Source organism: Podarcis tiliguerta (genome assembly GCF_965153285.1).
Source record: "Podarcis tiliguerta genome assembly, chromosome: 13".
NCBI classification, from domain to species: Eukaryota; Metazoa; Chordata; class Lepidosauria; order Squamata; family Lacertidae; genus Podarcis; species Podarcis tiliguerta.
The window spans coordinates 2,605,253-2,628,447 of record NC_139546.1 but is presented as its reverse complement, the minus strand read 5'-3'; the positions used below and the strand labels follow the sequence as shown (position 1 = coordinate 2,628,447).

The following is a 23,195-nucleotide window of genomic DNA, read 5'->3' as shown; positions in this document are numbered from 1 at the left end:
AGTATAGCATCTAGATCAAGGGAAGTTATAGTGCCACTGTATTCTGCTCTGGTCAGACCTCACCTGGAGTACTGTGTCCAGTTCTGGGCACCACAGTTCAAGAAGGACACTGACAAACTAGAACGTGTACAGAGGAGGGCAACCAAAATGGTCAAAGGCCTAGAAACAATGCCTTATGAGGATCGGCTAAGGGAGCTGGGCATGTTTAGCCTGGAGAAGAGGAGGTTAAGGGGTGATATGATAGCCATGTTCAAATATATAAAAGGATGTCACATAGAGGAGGGAGAAAGGTTGTTTTCTGCTGCTCCAGAGAAGCGGACACGGAGCAATGGATCCAAACTACAAGAAAGAAGATTCCACCTAAACATGAGGAAGAACTTCCTGACAGTAAGAGCTGTTCGACAGTGGAATTTGCTGCCAAGGAGTGTGGTGGAGTCTCCTTCTTTGGAGGTCTTTAAGCAGAGGCTTGACAACCATATGTCAGGAGTGCTCTGATGGTGTTTCCTGCTTGGCAGGGGGTTGGACTCGATGACCCTTGTGGTCTCTTCCAACTCTATGATTCTATGATTCTATGATTCAAAGCTCTCAACTTGAGGTAACTCTTCCAGGTTAGCAGAGTTTGTAACCTTAAGCGTTTGTAACCTGAGGCGTTTGTAACTCGAGGTAGCACTGTACAGGCTACTTCAGGCTAAAATTCTGCAAAGTCAATTTGCAACACAATTTAAATTAAATCTTAAGCAGCATGAGAACTGTAAACTCACAGCTGGGTGGATACTAGTAGGCCTTTTTGCAATGAAGCAAAACTTTTGAGTCAATTGCTTAACCTCAATTTTAATTTACAAATGAGGTGATTACTTAATTTTTATAATTATGAAGCATGCATGCACTCATACAGCTGTAGAGAAACCTGCTGGATAAAAAAAGCTTTGGCGGAAAGCGATACCTCAATTTTAAAAAGGGGAAGGGGGGCACTTGTCTAATTAGTCATTTACAGGATTGATTAATTAAGTTTGAGAGGGGAGAAAATAAAGCTTGTCACCAGCAAGTTAAATCCTTTTTGCAAATTCAAAGCTGTGGCAATTAGAAACAATTGCCAGGGAACTCATTTGTAAAAGGTCAATACAATTATTTCTAAGGCCTGGAAAGCTTTCCTTCAATACCAGTACTAGGAAGTACTGCAACAGCAATGGTTAGGTTTGCTAATAACCATGAGAGGGTTGTCTTACCATATTTTCACACAGCGCAATTCGCCATGGTACTGTGGCAGAAAACATAATTATTTCTGCTTGGAAAAGGAAGATAATGAATCTCTCACCACATCATAGTTTTTGGAGTCTATTCTCTCTTAAATCTTTTTTAGCGGAGAGAAAGGTTCCAACTCTTACACTGTAGTCATCACCTTTTGTAGAAGAGCCACAATAGTACCTCAACATAGGTAAAGGGACCCCTGACCGTTTGGTCCAGTCGTGGATGACTCTGGGGTTGCGGCGCTCATCTCGCTTTACAGGCTGAGGGAGCCAACGTTTGTCCGCAGACAGTTTTTCTGGGTCATGTGGCCAGCATGACTAAGCCGCTTCTAGCAAACCAGAGCAGCGCACAGAAACGCCGTTTACCTTCCCGCCAGAGCGGTACCTATTTATCTACCTGCACTTTGACGTGCTTTTGAACTGCTAGGTTGGTAGGAGCAGGGACCAAGCAACGGGAGCTCACCCCATTGTGGGGATTTGAACCGCCGACCTTCTGATTGGCAAGCCTTAGGCTCTGTGGTTTAGACCACAGCGCCACCCGCATTCCTCCACAGCACCACCCGCATCCCTGTACCTCATCATACCATTCCACAAAATTAGCAGAAACATCTAACCCTCAAGCTAAAACATTTTCAGAGCATTTCCCTTCTCTCCTGTCTCCTTCCTAGAAAGTTTTCCTTAAGTGACAAGTATCATTCAATTTCACATCTGTATTTCTGTAGCATCAGCACTTCAGCTGCATTTCTCCTTGGCTGTGTAAACTTCACTAAATGGTCATTACTGATACTCTAGTAACCTCCAATGGATTTGAGCAAGCTTAAAAGGACATGTGGCAGCAGCTCCTTTGCAGATATATCTTTGTGTTGCTTGACCTGAATTGCATATAATCCTTTAAAGAAACAGCTTTGGACGATAGCCCCTCATAGCTCTTAAAAGAGGAGGGGGAAATGACTCTCAGTGACACTTATGTTGCCCCATTTTCACTCCTGTAAGTATTTTTCAATCCCAAGCAGAAAAAATTCATTGTGACACCAAACTGAGCATCTTAAATCTCTAGTTGCTGAGTTCAGAAAAAGCTGGAATGCCACTAAGATAATTCTACATACATATAAACCAGTGCATTATACAGATCTTAGCAATGCTTTTCAGAGTCAGCTATATAAAACAGGGATTCAGGTAGCTATGATCCATAGCTAAGATTCATTTGACAAATGTTGCAGCCCTGGGCATCATTTCATACTGGTATTAAATGATTGGTTTCAGTAGCCACAACATAAGAATGTAGGGTGGTGGTTTAAAGATTTCCTTTATGTAGAAAGTTTGCAGAGTACCAATAATCTCACTCTGCTGTTCTGATAAAATATTCAAGTAAGACTTGATCACAGCTTATTCTCCACTTTCCTCTTTTTTAATTGCTCTGTCAAATGAAATGATTTTTGAGGGACTGGCATTTTTTAGGCTATTCGATAGCACTACTTTGTGACTGAATGGTAGAATCAGAATCAGAAGAATCTTTATTTTAATCAGCCACTAGCCACAGCAATAAAATAAAATGTACTGAAGAGAGGTAAAAACTTAACTATGCAAAAGACATCTGGAGGTTTACATCAAAAATCAAATAATAGATCTTATTCTAACTGCCCCTGCTAAAAATTTTGCAGTTTTTCCTGTCACCTGATTATCTTGATCTGCTAGAAGAAAGGACACAGTAGCAATGGTTGAGCGACCCGATATGGATAGTAGCAGAGGAGTAAGAACATCACTCCTCAAATCTTTATAAAGTGTGCAAGCTAGAAGCTTGATTCAATATTCAATATTGCCATCTTCATATGGACATTTTTCCAGCGGAATTTTTTGAAATCAACCCTCAAGTACAGCTGAAGGCAGTGTATTTAATCTTGCATAAGTTAAAGTGTGTCTGTATTTTGGAATTGTTAAATTTTGCAAATAGGGTGTCAATGTTTCTTAATGACTAGGTGAAAAATAATCATACCAGTAGACTGGTAGGGTTTAAATTTAGCCAAAGCCAATAATTAAATGTCCTACACCAAATCTGTAATTCAACAGAGGGGAGATTAGCTTCCACACACAATGAAGCATTTGGAACACAGGATGGAACAGGCGGGAAATTGCCTTAAGAACTCAGACTGAATAGCGTCTGCAGATCCAAGGTGAGCGCCTGTCCAAATGGGCTCAGGCCCATAAAGTAACTGTGCTAAGGGTTTAGCTTTAAACACTTCAAGTGCTAATGATATGTGACTGCCACTTTTCATATGGAAAAAGCATGTCAGAATTTTGGTGCTTTGAGAGGCTTTTTCCTTTGCATATTTCTGATGTGCTCCCCATGACCCTGTTGACTGAAAAGTAAGGCTGAGGTATTTAAACACTTTAACTGATTAACCATATACCATCTATGGGCCCTATAGTTTCTTGAAAACACCATGACTTTAGTTTTCTTGTAGTTCACAGCCAACTGTTCTCTTTGGCAGTGCAGTGGTACCTCGGGTTACAGACGCTTCAGGTTACAGACTCCGCTAACCCAGAAATTGCACCTTGGGTTAAGAACTTTGCTTCAGGATGAGAACAGAAATCGCGTGGCGGCAGCAAGAGGCCCCATTAGCTAAAGTGGTACATCAGGTTAAGAACAGTTTCAGGTTAAGAATGGACCTCCAGAAAAAAATTAAGTTCTTAACCTGAGGTACCACTGTATCCTGAGAATGCCCTCACCAATCTTTTCAGGCCCACTTTTGTTTGAGATACAAGTACCGCATCATCTGCGTATAATAATATAGAGGTGGCTTTTGTGGCCAATTTAGGGCGTGAGACTCTGGGGATGTTGAACTCTGGACAATATCATTTATATATAAATTAAACAGTGCAGGAACTAGGATACAACCTTGCTTAACTCAAACTCAGTGACAAACTTATATGCAAATCACAAGACTGCAATATAATCTATCACACGGCCTCCATGCTTTGCAAAGTGGATATATTCCCCAGGCCGATCTCCCTTTATTGTACCGTTTAATATTAACAAGTCCCTCTGCCTCACAACTTGGGCTAAACAAAGCCCTAAATAATTACATTTATGATCTTTAGACAAATGGGAGGTACCTCTGGCTAAGTAAATATCTGGTTCCAGAATCTGGTTGTAATTGGTGCTGTTTCGGACACGACTAAACGACTAGTTCATCAGCTGTTTATTATCCTGCTTTGAACACCAACCTGCTATGTTCCATGATATCAGTTTTAGCCCCAATTCCTTTAAGGCTCTGTGCTTGTTGCTTCCACTTTGTCCAGATACCCAATTTCATCTTTAAAAATGCTTCCATTCATCTTATCAGTGGGAACCCATTCAACAGCGTTAGTATCCTCGGGTGAGGACTACCTATTTCATTTGGAACTAATTTCCGATAGCTCAGCCAGGAATTCAGTCACACCGCCAGGATTGTCCCTCCCCATATCATATTCCAAGAGGGGTTGACTGGATGGAACTATCCAGCAGTCTCATTTTCTGCCCTAACATACTGGAACTGGTGCAATTCATTTTGAACTGGTAGACAGTAGAAATACAAGTATTTTACAAAAACTCTCTGCCTTTTTAATCATGTGACCAGACCAAGATGATGCAGCTAAGCCAATTCTTTCTTTGTTTTTTTGTTGTTGTTGTTTTTTGTTCTCTTAATATATGCTTCAATAATATATGCTTCCGCCTGCCAACCTAGCAGTTCGAAAGCACCCCCGAGTGCAAGTAGATAAATAGGGACCGCTTACCAGCGGGAAGGTAAACGGTGTTCCGTGTGCTGCGCTGGCTCGCCAGATGCGGCTTTGTCACGCTGGCCACGTGACCCGGAAGTGTCTGTGGACAGCGCTGGCTCCCGGCCTCTAGAGTGAGATGAGCGCACAACCCTAGAGTCTGTCAAGACTGGCCCGTACGGGCAGGGGTACCTTTACCTTTACTTAATATATGCTTCAATTCTGCTTGCCCCCTGCAAAAACTATCCATGCAACTGGATTTAAGTTGCATCTATTAAATACAAGAGTCTTCGGCAACATGCAAATGTGTATGTGCATGTGAATGCCTATGTCCACTTCAGGCCATGATCCTACTGTAAGTGTGAAAATAAGGGTATTTCAAGTACACAAGGGTTTTGTCTGTTAGAGGCCGCACAACTTTTTCTGTATTTTTTCTTTCTTTCTTTCACTGGTTCTTTTTATATCAGGGTTTTGTCTGATCAAGACCTTGGAGATGTTCCTGAAGCCCCCACAATGCTGTAGTCAGCACTGTTGAAAATTGCTGGCCTGAGATATATTGTCAGAGATATTTCTAGTCCTTTAAAGCCTATTTAAAATATCCTGTTCCATTGAAGTAAGCAACATTGCATTTCTCTTAAAATTTGAATGACTATGTACATGATATGTATTGAATTTCAGGAAGTCTGGAACCCAATTGACATCTATGCATGAAACCAATATAGCTTGGCTACAGTAATGCCAAATGGAGCTGCCTTTGAAAAGCATTTGGAAGCAGACACATCTTGTCAAGCGTGGACAGCTGTGTATCTTCCCTCCAACATTTCTCTGATGAAAATAGGGACATTCTATCCATATTGTTGTTGTTGTTGTTGTTGTTGTTGTTGTTGTTGTTATTATTATTTGCTGGCAGTCTGACTGGGTTGCCCCAACCACGCAGGGTGGCTTCCAGCATATATAAAAGCATAACAAAACATTAAACATTAACATCTTCCCTGTACAGGGCTGCTTTCAAATGTCTTCTAAAGGTTACTTATATCCTTGACTGCAGGGTCAAATAACTCAAATAACTGGTTCCAGAGACAGATTCAGATACTCAGATAAGCAAGCTACAGGTTCAATATGATGGTGGTTTCTAGGAGTGAGAAACTCAGGCTCCCTGACTTTAAAACAAAGACTCCACACTTCTTTTTGCAGCTTTAGCTGCCCAGGCACCTTCTGCGCTTCCCACAGTTCTCTGCAAATGCAAACCTCTACATAACATTTTATGCACATCAAATTTTTACATCTATTTTATTTTTATTTCTTTAAAAAGATCTATTCATGCTTTAGCTCCTTTTTGTCTGTCTTTTCGCATTATCCTCACTTGGTTGATACTTTCCACTTAGCTAAGCTTGGTCCACTTCTCTCCAAGCAAGTTACTGGATTATAAGAGGAATCGCACACCAAGTGTTTTATGATTACCTAGTGCGCATAAGTGTATGCTTTAAGTTTTTCTTTATCTCATTTGTTACTTTATGACATATACAACAATGGCTACTACAGTACTGATCCTATTCCAATAAACTAAGCCTGCTTCACATCCACCACCAGTTCTCATGCCATCTACCACCCACTACCCAAACTCCAACTCCATCCTCAACTGAACTGACTCCAAACTATCTCACCTCAATCATTAAGATTACCTTTGAAGACTCCCATCCAATCACCACTCACTACTAATATTCCAAACTCACTCACCCTTCCCACCTAACATTTACCTTAAGTCCTCCAATATACTTACCTATACATTCACCTTAATTACTCTAATAATGCATGTGCATACAATATTATGTACAAAAACAGCAGAAGGTCACAGTGCCCATGGCACTTCCTTGAAATTACAAATGTGGCCCATGAGCCCCCAAAAGTTGGGGATCCCTACTAGAGCATTACCAAGGACGAATAGCTTGCCTGCTGGGGCCCATGCTCCTTGCGTGAAAGAGGTGGGTAGGCCTCCCCCCAAGGTAATGGTGAGGCAGAAGGCCCTCCAGTAAAGGCAATGTCCCCCCACTCACTGGGCACATGTGCAAGGGGATAAGATGAGCCCAGCGTTTGTACTAAATTGATATTTATACAGTGGTGCTATGATGCATAACATCAGATGCACGTATACGCTAAATTCTGAATTGATACCTCTACCACCAAGAATCCTAGAGCAAGGGTGGAAAAGAAACATTGCATTCGGCAAGCATTTTAATAGCATTTACAGAAGAAAGCTAAAATAACAGCTCCATGCCCTTTGAATCTCTTTTCTACAATCCTGTAGTTCAGAACTGTGTGCTGCCTGCTTTATGTAGGGTTCACCTCATTTTATACATGCCTTTACATACTGTACACGAAGTTAGATACAGGATTTGTTTAAACTCTAAAATGCTCTGCATTGCACTCTCAGGGGCATATTGAACGCCCACTTACAACCACCATATCAATGCTATTTGGATTTTGACAGTTGTGGATCTCTGCATAAATATCTGAATAAAATGCCACTACAGATTCTAGCCACCGAGAAGCTTTTATTTAGTGTGTAAATCCACAGCTAATGAGCCTTGAAGATATGATTGCAAAATAACAGTCTCCTGCTGTCAAGCTCAACTGCTGGAGTCTATTGTTTATAATTATATAATTTTGCACTATAAGGTGTCCAACAGTCTTAGCTTTTTCTTACCACCCTAGTACTACCAATAATTTCACATTCACAGCAAGCAATATTTTAACTTTGCTTACTCAACTAGCACTAGTGTGCCAGAAGCAACACATACAGTGGTACCTCGGGTTACAGACACTTCAAGTTACAGACGTTTCAGGTTACAAACCCAGAAATAGTACCTTGGGTGAAGAACTTTGCTTCAGGATGAGAGCAGAAATTGTGTGGCGGTGGCAGCAGGAGGCCCCATTAGCCTCCAGAACGAATTAAGTTCTTAACCCGAGGTACCCCTGTACTGCCTTTATGAAAAGAAACCATCTGAGTGCATGCAGCAGGGATCCTGAAAAAAGGTCTGCTTGGGAATCCTCTCTGGCAGGACCAGCCCATACATGAGGCAAGGTGAGGCTACCACAGGAGCAGCAAGGAATGCCCCCAAGGAATGCATCACCCACGGCTGCTGCTGTAGTGGCAGCAACGGCTGTGGCACCCTCCTTGGAGGCCAGATCTGCTGTCCCCTCAGCAGCCTCTCAGTGAGTAGAAGGCGCAGCTGACCTCCTCCCATGCCTAGGGAGGAAATGGCGGGGGCTGCCCTCTGGGGTCTCCAGGGCTCTGCAGCCGCTTCATGCGATTCGGAGCAGGCCCCTTTCCCTCTTCTTCCCTGCGGGGGGAGCATGTCTTGGGCCAGAGGGCAACCTTCTTGCTCAGAGGTGGAGAAACGCATGCTAGTGGTGAGCAGAGGCAAGAAGTGGGTGGAGCAATATATGCCTCTTTCACCTTGTATAGCGTGGCATGTTTCAGCCATGCAAAAGCCAGAGGTTTCTACATACACAACTCTCCATCTTCCACCCCACTCCAGCCAGGCATGTGAGGAAGGTGTAGAGCAGGGTTGTGAGGCCTAAGGAGAGTGGCATGGCCTGGGCATGGGCGGAGAGTGGCATGGCCTGGGCATGGGCGGTGAAGAATTCTGAGAGCCAGAGAGAGGTGCCCAGAGGGTGTGATGGACCTCGGGACCTGAGGTTCCTCACCCGATATAGCTGGTGCACCCTCTCCCCAATCCTGTCACTTTAGGGAGGGAAGTTAATGACCAAAAGGATAGGTTTTGCAGGCATCTGAATGTGTGGTTCTCCCAGTTTGGTCATTCTGTTCTCCCCATCGCAGGGAGGGGAAGAAAGTGTTGGGCCAGCTCTCAAACACTCCACAAAAGGCAATCACAGGTAGTCCTCCCGCCTCCACACACACATCCAAAAAGACCCTCTCAAAAATGTTTGCATGCAACTATAGTGACTTTCATCTATTGCCAAGTTCAAAAAAAGCTCAACATGAAATGTCACTTATTGGGCTGTATGAGACATATATATTACTAGAGTGGATGGGATCCAAGTGAGATAAGTTAAGAGGGGAACTATAAGTTCCATGTAGTTTAGTGATTCTTTCCCTCAGGGGCTTAATTTTATCAGGTAAAGCTTCTGTGAGCTCTTAATCTTTGATGTTCTGTTGTTGTTGCTGCTGCTGGTGGTGGTGCTGCTTTTATGTACTCTGTTGGAAGCTATCCAGAGGGGCTGGGCAACCAAGTTTGATAGGTTGGATACAAAAAAATAATAATAATAACAATAACAGCTATTATTATTATTACCCCTTCATTTTTCTCCTTTCTAGCTGTTCAAAACCACAATGAGCCGCTTTTCTCCTAGAGAAAGAACAGATCCAGGCCCCATACCTTCTAACCCTTTGAGAGAAAGAGAGCTAGGGGTGGTCTATTTTAAACAGATACATTGCTAGGAAAGAAAGAATTAAACAGTCCCCTCATTCTTGCGAAAACTCGCTTCATGTAATAAAAGAAAAACCCTCAGGGGGAAACAGACACAGAGCACCATGCAACAAGCAGCTCTGCCCTGGGAAATACCATTGCTGCCTTTTTCTGCTTCCCTGACTCCTGACAATGGTTTAAGAAATAATTATCTTAAGATCGATGATTGGGCCTAAAATAACATGTTTTTATGTGTCTGGAATTTAACTGGCTGCATGATGATCTTAAGGAGGAACAAAGAGGCCTCATTTCAGGTCAAATTTGCAGAGTATTGAAACTTCCTGCTGGCAAAATGGTTTTATGACAGACACCCCCTTTTTAGACAGGGGTTTCAAGAATGTGGAGTTAACCAGGGCTATTGACTGTTTGGCTCCGAAGCGCCCTCTCCGATTGCATGGAGCCCGGACAGCCCCATGGTTTTCCACGGATCTGAGGGCAATGAAACAATTGTTGAGACGGCTAGAGCGCCGGTGGCGGATAACCCATTCTGAATCTGACCGGATACGGGTTAGAGCTCAATGTCGAGCCTACCAAGTGGCGATAGCGACAGCGAAGAAGACTTTCTTCACCGCCTCTATTGCATCTGCGGAAAACAGCAGCAGGAGACTCTTTCAAGTGGTTCGCAATTTAGCGGAACCACCTGCTCCACATGATCTCCTGCAATGATTTTGCAAAGTTTTTTGCAGATAAAGTCGCTCAGATTCGAGAAGAGGTAGACTCCACCGTGGGAGCAGGGCTGGGGTGGGAGAATGCTAGAGTTCTGTCTAGTCAAGTTGTGTGGGATCAATTCCAATCTGTTACCCCCGAGGATGTGGACAGGCTGCTTGGACGAGTGAAACCAACCACCTGTCTCCTGGATCCTTGCCCATCCTGGCTTATAAAAGCTAGCCGGGAAGGACTGGGTGATGGGCTTCGTCGGGTGGTGAATGCTTCCCTCCGTGGGGGAGCCTTCCCAGACCCACTGAAAGAGGCGGTTATTAAACCGCTTCTTAAAAAACCAACTTTAGATGTGGCCACGATGGCCAACTATCGCCCAGTCTCAAATCTTCCATTCTTGGGCAAGGTGATTGAGCGAGTGGTTGCTGAACAACTCCAGGCACGCCTGGAAGAAGCGGAACCATTTGGATCCCTTCCAGTCGGGATTCAGGCCTCATCATGGGACTGAAACTGCCTTGGTCGCACTGGTAGATGATCTCCGGCGGGCTAGGGACAAAGGTGAGAGCTGTTTCCTAGTTCTGCTGGATCTCTCAGCGGCGTTTGATACCATCGACCATAACATCCTTCTGGACCATCTTGAGGGGCTGGGAGCTGGGGGCACTGTCATACAGTGGTTCTGCTCCTTCCTCCTGGGCCGTGTTCAGAAAGTGGTGGTGGGGGATGAGTGTTCAGACCCCTGGGCTCTCACTTGTGGGGTGCCTTGGGGTTCTGTCCTCTCCCCCATGCTTTTCAACATCTATATGCAGCCTCTGGGAGAGATCATCAGGAGGTTTGGGCTGGGTGTTCATCAGTATGCGGATGATACCCAGCTCTACCTCTCTTTCAAATCAGAACCAGTGAAGGCGGTGAAGGTCCTGTGTGAGTGCCTGGAGGAGGTTGGAGGTTGGATGGCGGCTAACAGATTGAGGTTGAATCCTGACAAGACAGAAGTACTGTTCTTGGGGGACAGGAGGCGGGCAGGTGTGGAGGATTCCCTGGTCCTGAATGGGGTAACTGTGCCCCTGAAGGACCAGGACTGCAGCCTGGGAGTCATTTTGGACTCGCAGCTGTCCATGGAGGCACAGGTCAAATCCGTGTCCAGGGCAGCTGCTTACCAGCTCCATCTGGTACGCAGGCTGAGACCCTATCTGCCTGCGGACTGCCTTACCAGAGTGGTGCATGCTCTGGTTATCTCCTGCTTGGACTACTGCAATGCGCTCTACGTGGGGCTACCTTTGAAGGTGACCCGGAAACTACAACTAATCCAGAATGCGGCAGCTAGACTGGTGACTGGGAGTGGCTGCCGAGACCACATAACACCGGTCTTAAAAGACCTACATTGGCTCCCAGTACGTTTCCGAGCACAATTCAAAGTATTGGTGCTGACCTTTAAAGCCCTAAACGGCCTTGGTCCTGTATACCTGAAGGAGCGTCTCCGCCCCCATTGTTCTACCCGGACACTGAGGTCCAGCTCCGAGGGCCTTCTGGTGGTTCCCTCACTGCAAGAAGCCAAGTTACAGGGAACCAGGCAGAGGGCCTTCTCGGTAGTGGCGCCCTCCCTGTGGAACGCCCTCCCACCAGATGTCAAAGAGAACAGCAACTACCAGACTTTTGGAAGACATCTGAAGGCAGCCCTGTTCAGGGAAGCTTTTAATGTTTGGTGTATTAGAGTATTTTAATATTTTGTCCTGCTAGAATATCAGTGGGAATGTGGCAGTGTCAGGAAGTTTTTGGATGCCTTACAACTGCTCTGGATGGCCACACAAGGTTATTTTGTTCCAGGTGATGGCTCCAGAAGAATGAGTGTCTTTGTCCAATTAGGACATTCATAGCAAGAGCTCAGGTTCCCACAAGCAGAGTCAAGTGGAACAAAGGAGGGTCAAGCAAAGCAAGACAAGGCAATAAAGAAGGGGAGGGGAAGTGGACAGGGACCAGAGCTACCACCAGCCCTCTCTCTTAGATATGCACCCATCCTTTCAAAGTGATTAAATAATGCAAACCCATGTAACTATATGCAGGGAGAGCGTTCTGCTCCTCATGAGCCCTACCCAACAGACACCTATCCAAACATTACTGCAGTAGCTACACTACAGCTTGAAACACAACAGAAACACAGGCTTAGCAGGACACAAAAACCACATGTGTAATGTAAGCGATGACAACTGTACAATGCGGCTTCTGAAAACACATTGTCTGTATACAGCCAGAATCTCTTCAGAAGGCAAAGAACAGAGTGCTGAATGGACAGCGGCTTATGAGCAAGCCTCCAGAGGCTTCAGCGGCCTCACAAGCTCCCTGAGGGTGGGAATGCTGTGCGAAAGATGAGCAGCCGAGCAGACTTGAAACACTGTCTTGCTGGAATCAGACCAGAATGTCCATCCAGCTCAGCGTGGCTTCCATTGTCAGGCAGCCAGGTGCCTCTGACAAGCAGAGTAGGAAGGCAACAGTCCTGCACTGTTTGCCATTAGCATCCAGAGCTCAAGAGTTATACTGCATTTGTGCAACTTAGCTATCGTGTTTCTAATAGCTGTGGAGAGAGTTATCCTCCATGAATAAATCTGTTCCTTTGGCCATCCATGCTGGTGGCCTCCCCCGCACCTAGTGAATTGCTCCATCATTGTTATAATGGAAGCTCCTGGGAGAGGGAGCTTAAGAATACAGTATTTCTGTATCCATTTCCCAGACCTCAGCAGTCAACAATATATAGCATTTCTGTTTTTATAGCGAGATGAGGACTAGATGAGGAGGAAGTCCCTGAGCTCAGTAATCTCATGCTGTTGCACTTGAAACAGGGAGGGGATTTTCCCAGCTGTTTGTCCTGTCCCCTCCCCATGCAATTTCTCACAGCCCACCAACTTCTTATCTATATACTAATACGGATCTAAGGTTTTCCACGGCAATGTTTACAAAGTTTAAACCATACCACCAACACACAAGAGAGAAGTACCAGCAGACTCACAGTGAACAAGGAACACACACACACACACATAATCGGGGGGGGGGGATGGTGGAGAGGGGACCCCAAAACAGAACTATAAAAAGCTCAGTGGCATGGAGTATTGAGACACAACTGAGGGGGAGTGGGGAAAAGAACAGAGTGGCTGGAACAAGAGTGGCTGGAACAAGAGTGGCTGGAACAGGAAAGCACACATACATATAGGGAAGGGAAACAAAGAAGAGGAAGGATAAGATGTTTATAAAATGACAAATTGCATGGAGAAAGAGTGATGCTTCATCCCCTCTCAGAACTATGGAACTGGTGGCCACCAATTACAACTGATAGGCAGAAGATTCAGAACTGACATAAGGAAGTCAACAACACATAATTGGCATTTTAGAATTTACTGTCATACCGGTAAGTTGTTTTGCTGTTTGTTTGTTTGTTTGTTTGTTTGTTTGTTGTTTTTAAAGCACAGATAAATATATGTTTGGTGCCAATTAGCCATGATATTTAGGTGAAACTGAAATTTAAAGATCCGTGTTGGATGCAGAAAATTTTCAGCAGCGATTTCACCGCAAAGGTCAGACAGATTTGCAACAAGGGTCTGGTTTACAAAGGAGCCAAACCAAACATTGAATGTGTTGGGGTTTTTTTACTTAACAGAACAGCCTCTGTGTGGAGGGGAGCTTATAGCTGCAAGAATCACAGCAGATATGAAGGGGGATTTAGCCCTTTCCTCGCCTGCTCCCAGTTCTCAGGAAGAATCCCACTTTTGAAGCTATTGCTTGAATTGGGAGGAAATACCCCACATCCAAATTTAACAGTCTTATCCAGCTTGGGTTCTTCTAAGTACAGAAAGTCCTTGAGTGCTCATGGCACCTCTCAGTTTGAACAACCACTGCAAGCATGAATGACAGGAGAGCCCCAATGTTGTTGCTTGCAGCCGATGAGAATAAGAGTAGGAAAGGCCAAAGAAAAATAGTGAATCAGTGGGCAACTCTGCTTTTCTTTACTCAGGGCAAGGGAAGAGTTGGAACACTCAATGGGCACAAAGGATTATGTGAGCAGATGGAAGTATTATGAATACAGCAAGACCATACAGTTGCCATGAGCTGAAGATGTCATTATAAAAATATTCCCTGAACCACCAAACAAGCATCCAGTTCTCTATGTAGCAGCTATTTTTGGTTCAAGGACAACTAGCACCTGCAATTGTTCTTCAGAACGCTTTCAACAACAACTATAATTCATGTTACATCTATATATATAAACACCCTGCCATCGCCACTGTTCTAGTATCAAGTAGCATTGTTTTAATGTTTGCCCTGATACAGCTCTGAATGGCAGCAACAACTGTGCAGAAAAACAATGTGGAGTTTCAACTGCTCATGCATGGCAAAAAAGAAAAAGGTGCTTTATATTATGAAACACTATATACCCACGGCCTCTGTGGAGCAGAGCAACACCCCTCTAGGAAGTGCCTGAGCGTTACTTTCAGACTTCTTAAATTAGTCGTGACCTTTAAAGTCTGAAGTAATGTATATTGCTGTAATGTTTAATTGTTAGGGTCAGGGAAAAGAAAAGTATACCACTTTTTTAAAGACGTCCCCCCACCCATGTTCTTAAGAAAATACAATGCGCCACAATTGTCCATGTGGAGATGAAGGAGGCCAACTACTTCTTAATAACTACACAAAGCAAGCAGGTTCTCAAAATTAACAAGAAGTTGAAATTCACAACTGGCATTTGTTTTGCCCTTACTTTCTAAAAGGCATATATATGTTGCATATTTAATTTTGCTTAATACTATAATGTGTTTGTGTGTATTAGTGTTTGTAAAAAGGTTTTTTATTAATTATGTAGAAGAAAAACAGTATCAAAACTTTTTATTTACATGTACAAAATACAGTATTTTGGTGGGAAATATTTAAAAGTATATCTGTATATAAGTTGAGTGGCAATTAAGAGTTCAAAGAGCATATTTCCTCACATCTGAGAATTTTAATTTCTTTACACACACAGTGAGGACAGAGTTCACCAGTTCCTTCATTCCTGGAGTAGGCATTCCACATTCACCAGAAACATGAACCATTACCAAGCCCTGACCAATCATCTGTTTTGTATGATGGGATGGGGAAAATTAAACAGAGAATAATTGAAGGTCATCCCAGTTAACTTGTGAAACACCTAGGCTGCAATCTTAACCCAATTTACCTGGGAGTAAATGCCACTGAATTCAACAGGACTTACTTCTGAGTAGACATGTTTGGGCTTGCAACGGTAATTGTTTAACTGTGCTGTAGTTGACTGATGTCAAATTTACAGTCCCCTTCTGGGAACTTTGATTCTTTGCAGGTAGGTTTTGGGACCCTAACACAATCATCTGCACCTTCATTTCAGTTGCATTTATCAAAATACTAGGGAGGGAAATCATGATAATTAAATGGATAAATAAAACCACTATAACATTTGCAGTGTAGATACTGCTAAGAAACAATTACATTTATTTATTCTTGTAACAATAAAAGCAATTTTAGAAAAAACTTTTCTGAGTCAGACTAATTTCTTTTGAATCATTCTCTAAACTCCTACTACAAATAGCTTAACTTTGGTTGCACCTAAATGTTAACTGGCATGATTCCAATTAAGGAAGAGAAAAGTTCTTGAAGTTCTTCATGCTTTTCATCCTTCCTGTTCTTCTCCAGACTGGTTAACCAGCCCTTTTAGTAGCATTTAAAAAATAATAATACAGCTGTCTAATTGATTTGCAATATGCATAAAGTTCTCTATACTGGTGTACTTTGGAACCCGGCGTAAGCATTATCCGAAGGTGGAGTTGTGGAACTTCCAGTCCATGGCAGCTTTGGGTCCCATCCATAGTCCCTGCACCTCCACCCCCACCCCCACCCCTGTCACTGCAGCAACTGGATTTACAAAAACAGCTGTGATGCAACACTTCTGCATCACCTGGCAGCATCAACTGAAAATGACCCCAGAGCTGGACAGTGATGGATGCTTCATTTGGGTTTGCTGCGAAAACTGTGCCAAGTCAAGGGACATTATCCTCAAAGGTTTTGGGCAAAAAGGTCTGAGGGACTGCAGGGCTCCCTCCACTGTAGCAGGTGTTAACTATACCCATACCACCCAAAATACGTTCTGCCGCAGGACCACCTGAGGATGCACTGGAGGCTTTCTTCCACTGCCTGCAACACCACACAGCAAGCATCATTATGCACTCTAGCACACATTTAGTGTTCCAGCCATTGCTCAGCCTGTTCCATTGTCTGCTGGCCCCTGAAGCACCAGGAGGCGAAACAGGCTCCACAGCACCAGAGAGGGTACTCAGGACTGGGGCAACGGTCCTGATGGTCTTTGCAGCCTGCTATTCCACAGCAAGAGTAGAGTCACAACAGGATCACCTGCCTGATCCTCTGGAAAATCTCTCCGAGTGTTCAGGAATCCACTGTCTTTCATTAGGCTCCATCTCTGGAGGTGGGCCACAAATGATACAACATATGTGTTTGGTCATTCAGTTTCATTCAGTCCCACTCTGCAGAGTTTTGTAAAAGAAGTATTTTATAAGGTGTTGTATTTTCCTTACTAAAGAAACACAGGATGCATTCATCAAAACTGTTACATGAACAAATGCCTGGGCTGCTTATTTCAGGTTACAAATTGTCTTTTCAGACTAGTAAAGTCATACTAAGCATTCAGTGCACTGGATGAAGACAATTGGCAGAAGCTGACACACATTTCTGGCAACACATACAGTGGAATACAAAAACCCTGTTCAACTCTATTACCCAAGAGTAATAAGATTATTAATAAAACATTTAAATATAGGATTTTTTTCACACTAGTCCGATGTATTATTGGTCAGCTTTGATGGATGTACTAAGATATCAAGATGACTACAAGACACAAAAAAGTAAGTTGGACATACACATAATTCATTGCAATTTTGAAAAGAAAAATCAACTTATTGAAGAGCAATCCAAACTACCAAATCTGCCAACTAGAGGGGTTAGGAGAGGTGGATCACACACACGCGCGAGGAGAGAGGGGATTTGCCAGCAGAAAACTCATATGCTGGTGGAACCACATCTGAAAACCAGTTGCTGGAAACAGGGCTGGCCCAATACATTTTGGCACCTGAGGCAAGCCACAAAATGCCCCCCTCCAGCCAAGAAGGGGAGAGTGAAGATCTACATCAAGATCGGGGGGATAAAGATCTACAACAGGAACAGGGTGGGGGAGACCAGCAGCACCTCCTCTTTGCCAAGAGGCCACTGTAAATGGGGGGGGGTGGGCTGCTGAGGAGGAGGCAGATCCATCTTCCAAGAAGTGTGCAGTCATTGGCGCCACTGGGTGGCAGCAGCAGCAGCAGCAGTGGGCAATGCATTACTTGGAGGCAGGATCTGCTGTCCCTGTGGATCCTGCCGCCTGAGGCAGTCACCTCACCTTTCCTCATATGAGGGTTGGTGCTGACTGGAACCCACAGAATGGGAGAGCGCTCTTGTGGTCAAATTCTGCTTACAGATTTCTCACAGGCATCTATCTGGTTAGGCACTGTGAGAACGTGGCACTGGACTAGACAGGGCTGATCCAGCAGGGCATGGCAGCTCACAGCACTGGGCGGATAAGAAGAGAGGGAGGGAGCTAAACTGAAGGGCTCAAGAAGGGCCGTGGTGGGTGTCAGGTAAGGGGCAGATCAGCACATGGAAACTGCAGAGGTGAGATGGATGGCAGCGCAGGGCAGTCAATGGATGGAGAGAGAATGGGTGCAGCAGCAGCAGCAGCAGCAGCAGCAGTGGAGACAGCTCTGGAGGGTGAAAAGGTGGACTGCACATGCATTAAGCAGCCAGCCTTCAAGAACAGCCTTCTGTGAACTGCTCATATTTCACTCAGTATTTCAGCACTGGGCTACTACATTCCATTAGCACTGCCGGGTAAGACATGCACTTTGATTAATGTTTCTGCAGCTTTTACTAGAATGAGCTACAAGAAAAATGTACCTGCTTGTCTTTCACAGCATTTTATCTACAAAATAACCTTCAGGTTCAACTATGGAAAACTATGCTGTTGCTGAAACTATGCAGTTCTGGCCAAATTGGGCTATCTAGCAAGAAGCAGCAGCTGCTCTGAGCTCCTTGGATAAGGAGTTGTGCATAGTGTGTGACAAACAGCAGCAGCTGATTCCCCCAAAAGTGAAGCAGTGGCAGCACTGCAAGTTTCCCCAGACTTTGTTGCGCTGCTTCCCAAAGATTCTCCTCCCTACTCTGTCCCAGCTCCGCTTATGGATGCCCCACCTGACAGCTATGATAGGTAAATGAAAACCATGTTCAATAAATGACAGACAAGAGGAGAGTCGTAATCTTCACATCGTCATGCTTATCTTCCACACGCACATCTTCCATAGGCATGTGGCTGGAAGCAATTTGAAATAGGACGTTGGACCAGGTGGGTCTTGGTTGCGTTGCATCAGGGATCTTATCATGCTCTGATGCAAACCCTACTCCTATTCCTCTGTCCCACTTGTATTCAAAAAAAGTTTTTCTCTTTTCCCCTCTGAGCCCCCTCCCCACAAATTTCTGTCCCATAACACAAATCCTCCTTCTTTCAAAAAAACAATTCCCCCAATTCTTTCCCAAAAAGGAAAGAAAAGCTTTTTGCCACTCACTCATGCCAGCTCTTCCCTACTTTCTTCAGTTTAAGCTTGAATTTTGCTATAAGAAGCTGATGATCTGAGCCACAGTCAGCTCCAGGTCTTGTTTTTGCTGACTGTATAGAGCTTCTCCATCTTTGGCTGCAGAGAATATAATCAATCTGATTTTGATGCTGCCCATCTGGTGATGTCCATGTGTAGAGTCGTCTCTTGTGTTGTTGGAAAAGAGTGTTTGTGATGACCAGCTTGTTCTCTTGGCAGAACTCTATTAGCCTTTGCCCTGCTTCGTTTTGAACTCCTAGGCCAAACTTGCCAGTTGTTCCTTTTATCTCTTGACTCCCTACTTTAGCATTCCAATCCCCTATAATGAGAATAACATCCTTCTTTGGTGTCATTTCTATGAGGTGTTGTAAGTCTTCATAGAATTGGTCAATTTCAGTTTCTTCAGCATCAGTGGTTGGTGCATAAACATGGATTACTGTGATGTTAAAAGGTCTGCCTTGGATTCGTATCAAGATCATTCTATCATTTTTGAGACTGCATCCCATTACAGCTTTTGCCACTCTTTTGTAGACTATGAGGGCCACTCCATTTCTTTTACGGGATTCTTGCCCACAGTAGTAGATGTGATGGTCATCCGAACTGAATTCGCCCATTCCCGTCCATTTTAGTTCACTGATGCCCAGGATGTCAATATTTATTCTTGCCATCTCATTTCTGACCACATCCAACTTACCCAGGTTCATGGTTCTTACATTCCAGGTTCCTATGCAATATTTTTCTTTACAGCATTGGACTTTCCTTTCACTTCCAGGCATAACCGCAACTGAGCGTCCTTTCGGCTTTGGCCCAGCCGCTTCATCAGCTCTGAATCTACTTGTACTTGTCCTCCACTCTTCCTCAGTAGCATGTTGGACGCCTTCCGACCTGAGGGGCTCATCTTCCAGCTTTTATATGCCTGTTGTCTTTGTCCATGGAGTTTTCTTGGCAGAGATACTGGAGTGGCTTGCCGGTTCCTGCTCCAGGTGGATCACGTTTGGTCAAAACTCTCCACTATGACTTGTCCATCTTGGGTGGCCCTGGACGACATAGCTCATAGCTTCTCTGAGTTATTCAAGCCCCTTCGCCACGGCAAGGCAGTGATCCATGAAGGGCTCAGTGGCTCAGATCATCAGCTTCTTATAGCAAAATTCAAGCTTAAACTGAAGAAAGTAGGAAAAACCACTGGGCCGGTAAGATACAATCTAAGTCAAATCCCTTATGAATACGCAGTGGAAGTGAGGAACAGGTTTAAGGATTTAGATTTGTTGGACAGAGTGCCTGAAGAACTATGGATGGAGGCTCGTAACATTATACAAGAGGCAGCAACTAAAACCATCCCAATGAAAAGGAAATGCAAGAAAGCAAAGTGGCTGTCCAATGAGGCCTTACAAATAGCGGGGGAGAGAAGGCAAGCAAAATGCGAGGGAGATAGAGAAAGATACAGGAAATTGAATGCAGAATTCCAAAAAATAGCAAGGAGAGACAAGAAGGCCTTCTTAAATGAGCAATGCAAAGAAATAGAGGAAAACAACAGAATGGGAAGAACCAGAGATCTGTTCAAGAAAATTGGAGATATGAAAGGAACATTTCGTACAAAGATTTCCATAATAAAAGACAAAAGTGGAAAGGACCTAACAGAAGCAGAAGACATCAAGAAGAGGTGGCAAGAATACACAGAGGAACTATACCAGAAAGAAATGGATGTCTTGTATACCCCAGGTAGTGTGGTTGCTGACCTTGAGCCAGACATCCTGGAGAGTGAAGTCAAATGGGCCTTAGAAAGGCTGGGCTGGATGATTCCCAAGCCGGAATTAAGATCGCCGGAAGAAACATCAACAACCTCAGATATGCAGATGACACAAGGTGAGGAGGAATTAAAGAACCTTTTAATGAGGGTGAAAGAGGAGAGCGCAAAATATGGTCTGAAGCTCAACATCAAAAAAACGAAGATCATGGCCACTGGTCCCATCACCTCCTGGCAAATAGAAGGGGAAGAAATTGAGGCAGTGAGAGATTTTACTTTCTTGGGCTCCATGATCACTGCAGATGGTGACAGCAGTCACGGAATTAAAAGACACCTCCTCCTTGGGAGAAAGGTGATGGCAAACCTAGACAGCATCTTAAAAAGCAGAGACATCACCTTACCAACAAAGGTCCGCATAGTTAAAGCCATGGTTTTCCCAGTAGTGATGTATGGAAGTGAGAGTTGGACCATAAAGAAGGCTGATCGCCGAAGAACGGATGCTTTCGAATTATGGTGCTGGAGGAGACTCTTGAGAGTCCCATGGACTGCAAGAAGATCAAACGTATCCATTCTTAAGGAAATCAGCCCTGAGTGCTCACTGGAAGGACAGATCGTGAAGCTGAGGCTCCAAGACTTTGGCCACCTCATGAGAAGAGAAGACTCCCTGGAAAAGACCCTGATGCTAAGAAAGATTGAGGGCACAAGGAGAAGGGGACGACAGAGGACGAGATGGTTGGGCAGTGTTCTTGAAGCTACAAACATGAGTCTGACCAAACTGCGGGAGGCAGTGGAAGATAGGAGTGCCTGGCGTGCTCTGGTCCATGGGGTCACGAAGAGTCGGACACGACTAAACGACTAAACAACAACAACAACAACAACATGCCAGCTCTGCCTGTTTCCCTTCCAGTCTTATTTAATCCACTCTTGTTTTTCTCACCAAGTTCAGTTGTGGCTCAGACCTGCAATACCTCAAGGACTGTCTCACTGCTTCTACCTGGATGAACCAATGAGAGCATCATCTAAAGCCCTTGTGTGCCTCCTCCATGAGAGGTCCAGAGGGTGGCAACACAAGAATCAGCCTTTTCCGTGGTGGCTCCCCACTTATGGAATGCTCTCCCCAGGGAGCTTCATCTGGCACATTCGTTAAATATCTTTGCAATGCCTTCACTAGACATACCTGTTTAACTCTCATGGCTTCCCCTACAGAAGACTGGGGATTTAAATTTGGCTTTTAGCTATCCCTAGCCCCTCCACTTCTGAAAACAACCCTCCTATTCCCAGGAATCTCTGAAGAGAGAACCAATTTTAGCTGTAAACATACCCATAGCATGGTACATGTTTTATGAACAATGTTCCTAGAGATCAGTTCCAATCCAGCAGAAAATATCCACTTATTTAACTGGATAGAGGAGAGGAATAATGAATATGCATTAATGACTGACATATATAATGAAGTCTTCTTCAACACTCAAAAACATTCAGCTTCCTAACACTCCAAACTACAGGCTTTTGTAAAACGCTGGGTTTTGTTTCCCATAAAAGGATCAAACAAGCTCTTTGCCTCCTCAGTGCCACCATGTTTTGCAGTGCAGTTACAGAAATAATTCATCACAACAAATTAAACCAGTAACTTACCAGTCCAGGATCCTGCTTCAGTTCATTCTTTAGGAACCAGCATCGTGCTGAACGTTTGTTGTGGTGCAGTGCTCTGTGTAGTAGAGAAGGAATGGGCCTTAGCTGAAAGAAGAAAAAGAGCCATCAAACACTTTTAGACAATACTTCACCAACTAGTTATCCGGACCAGATATTGCTTTGTAGCAGCAGAAGGAATACACTAATTGGAAATGTCCCAAACCTGTCAAAATTACTGTACATGTGCAAAAGTACTTCTTAATGGACTTCAATTCTCCAGGGTCTCTGGTCTGCCCAGTATTGCGGGGATGATTAGGGAGGCAGGAGAGGATATATTATTTAATAATATCCTTCCTAACTTGCGCTAGCGAGTTCCATATTCTAGCAGAGTTCCAAACATTCCCCTTTTTAAATTACACAGCGATCAGTTTGTTGCTGGATCATCTGAGTCTTACTATTAAAGATTCCTTCCTGGTAAAATCCCTTCTGATCCCTCTTAAAAAAGAATAAACACAAGAATCTGATTCATGTTAATATAAAAGCACAGTAGTTTACTCACAGATTCATTCAGGTTCACAGACATATCCCTGAAGGCAGGCTTAGGTTACGTAACAACTAGAACTATTCCATAAAGAAGTGAGTCCCAAGTGACTGCAACTAAGCAGTCACTTCTCCAAACACACAGCAACATACGAAATGGAGAAGACACACTGATCAGAATATGGGGGCCATGTGCTCCTCCATGCAAGTACAACAGACCACACCCTCATGGAGTCACATGTAGTGGAAGTCTGTCCTAGCTCAGGAGGAAACAGGAAGTCTTCTCCTGAGTGGTACAAAACATCCCCTAACATGTCCACTGTAGGAATGTTGTACTTGACTGCAGTTTTACATCCCACAAGTATAACCAGAAGGAAAAACTAAAGCAAGATGTCAAACTAGCCATGAATTGAAAACCAGACTGAGCCAACCACATTTCCCC

At 44.1% G+C, this 23,195-nt stretch overlaps 1 protein-coding gene across 6 annotated transcripts in view; it reads right to left on the bottom strand.

The window, feature by feature from the left end:
* The window catches only part of LOC310661537 (poly(rC)-binding protein 3-like), a 246,593-nt gene that overhangs the window by 150,052 nt on the left and 73,346 nt on the right, over positions 1–23,195 (bottom strand). For all 6 annotated transcript variants that reach the window (XM_083407852.1, XM_083407840.1, XM_083407843.1 and 3 more), the window contains exon 2: positions 22,217–22,318. The gene's annotated coding sequence lies outside the window, so the exon portion shown is untranslated. The remainder of the gene's footprint in view (positions 1–22,216; positions 22,319–23,195) is intronic.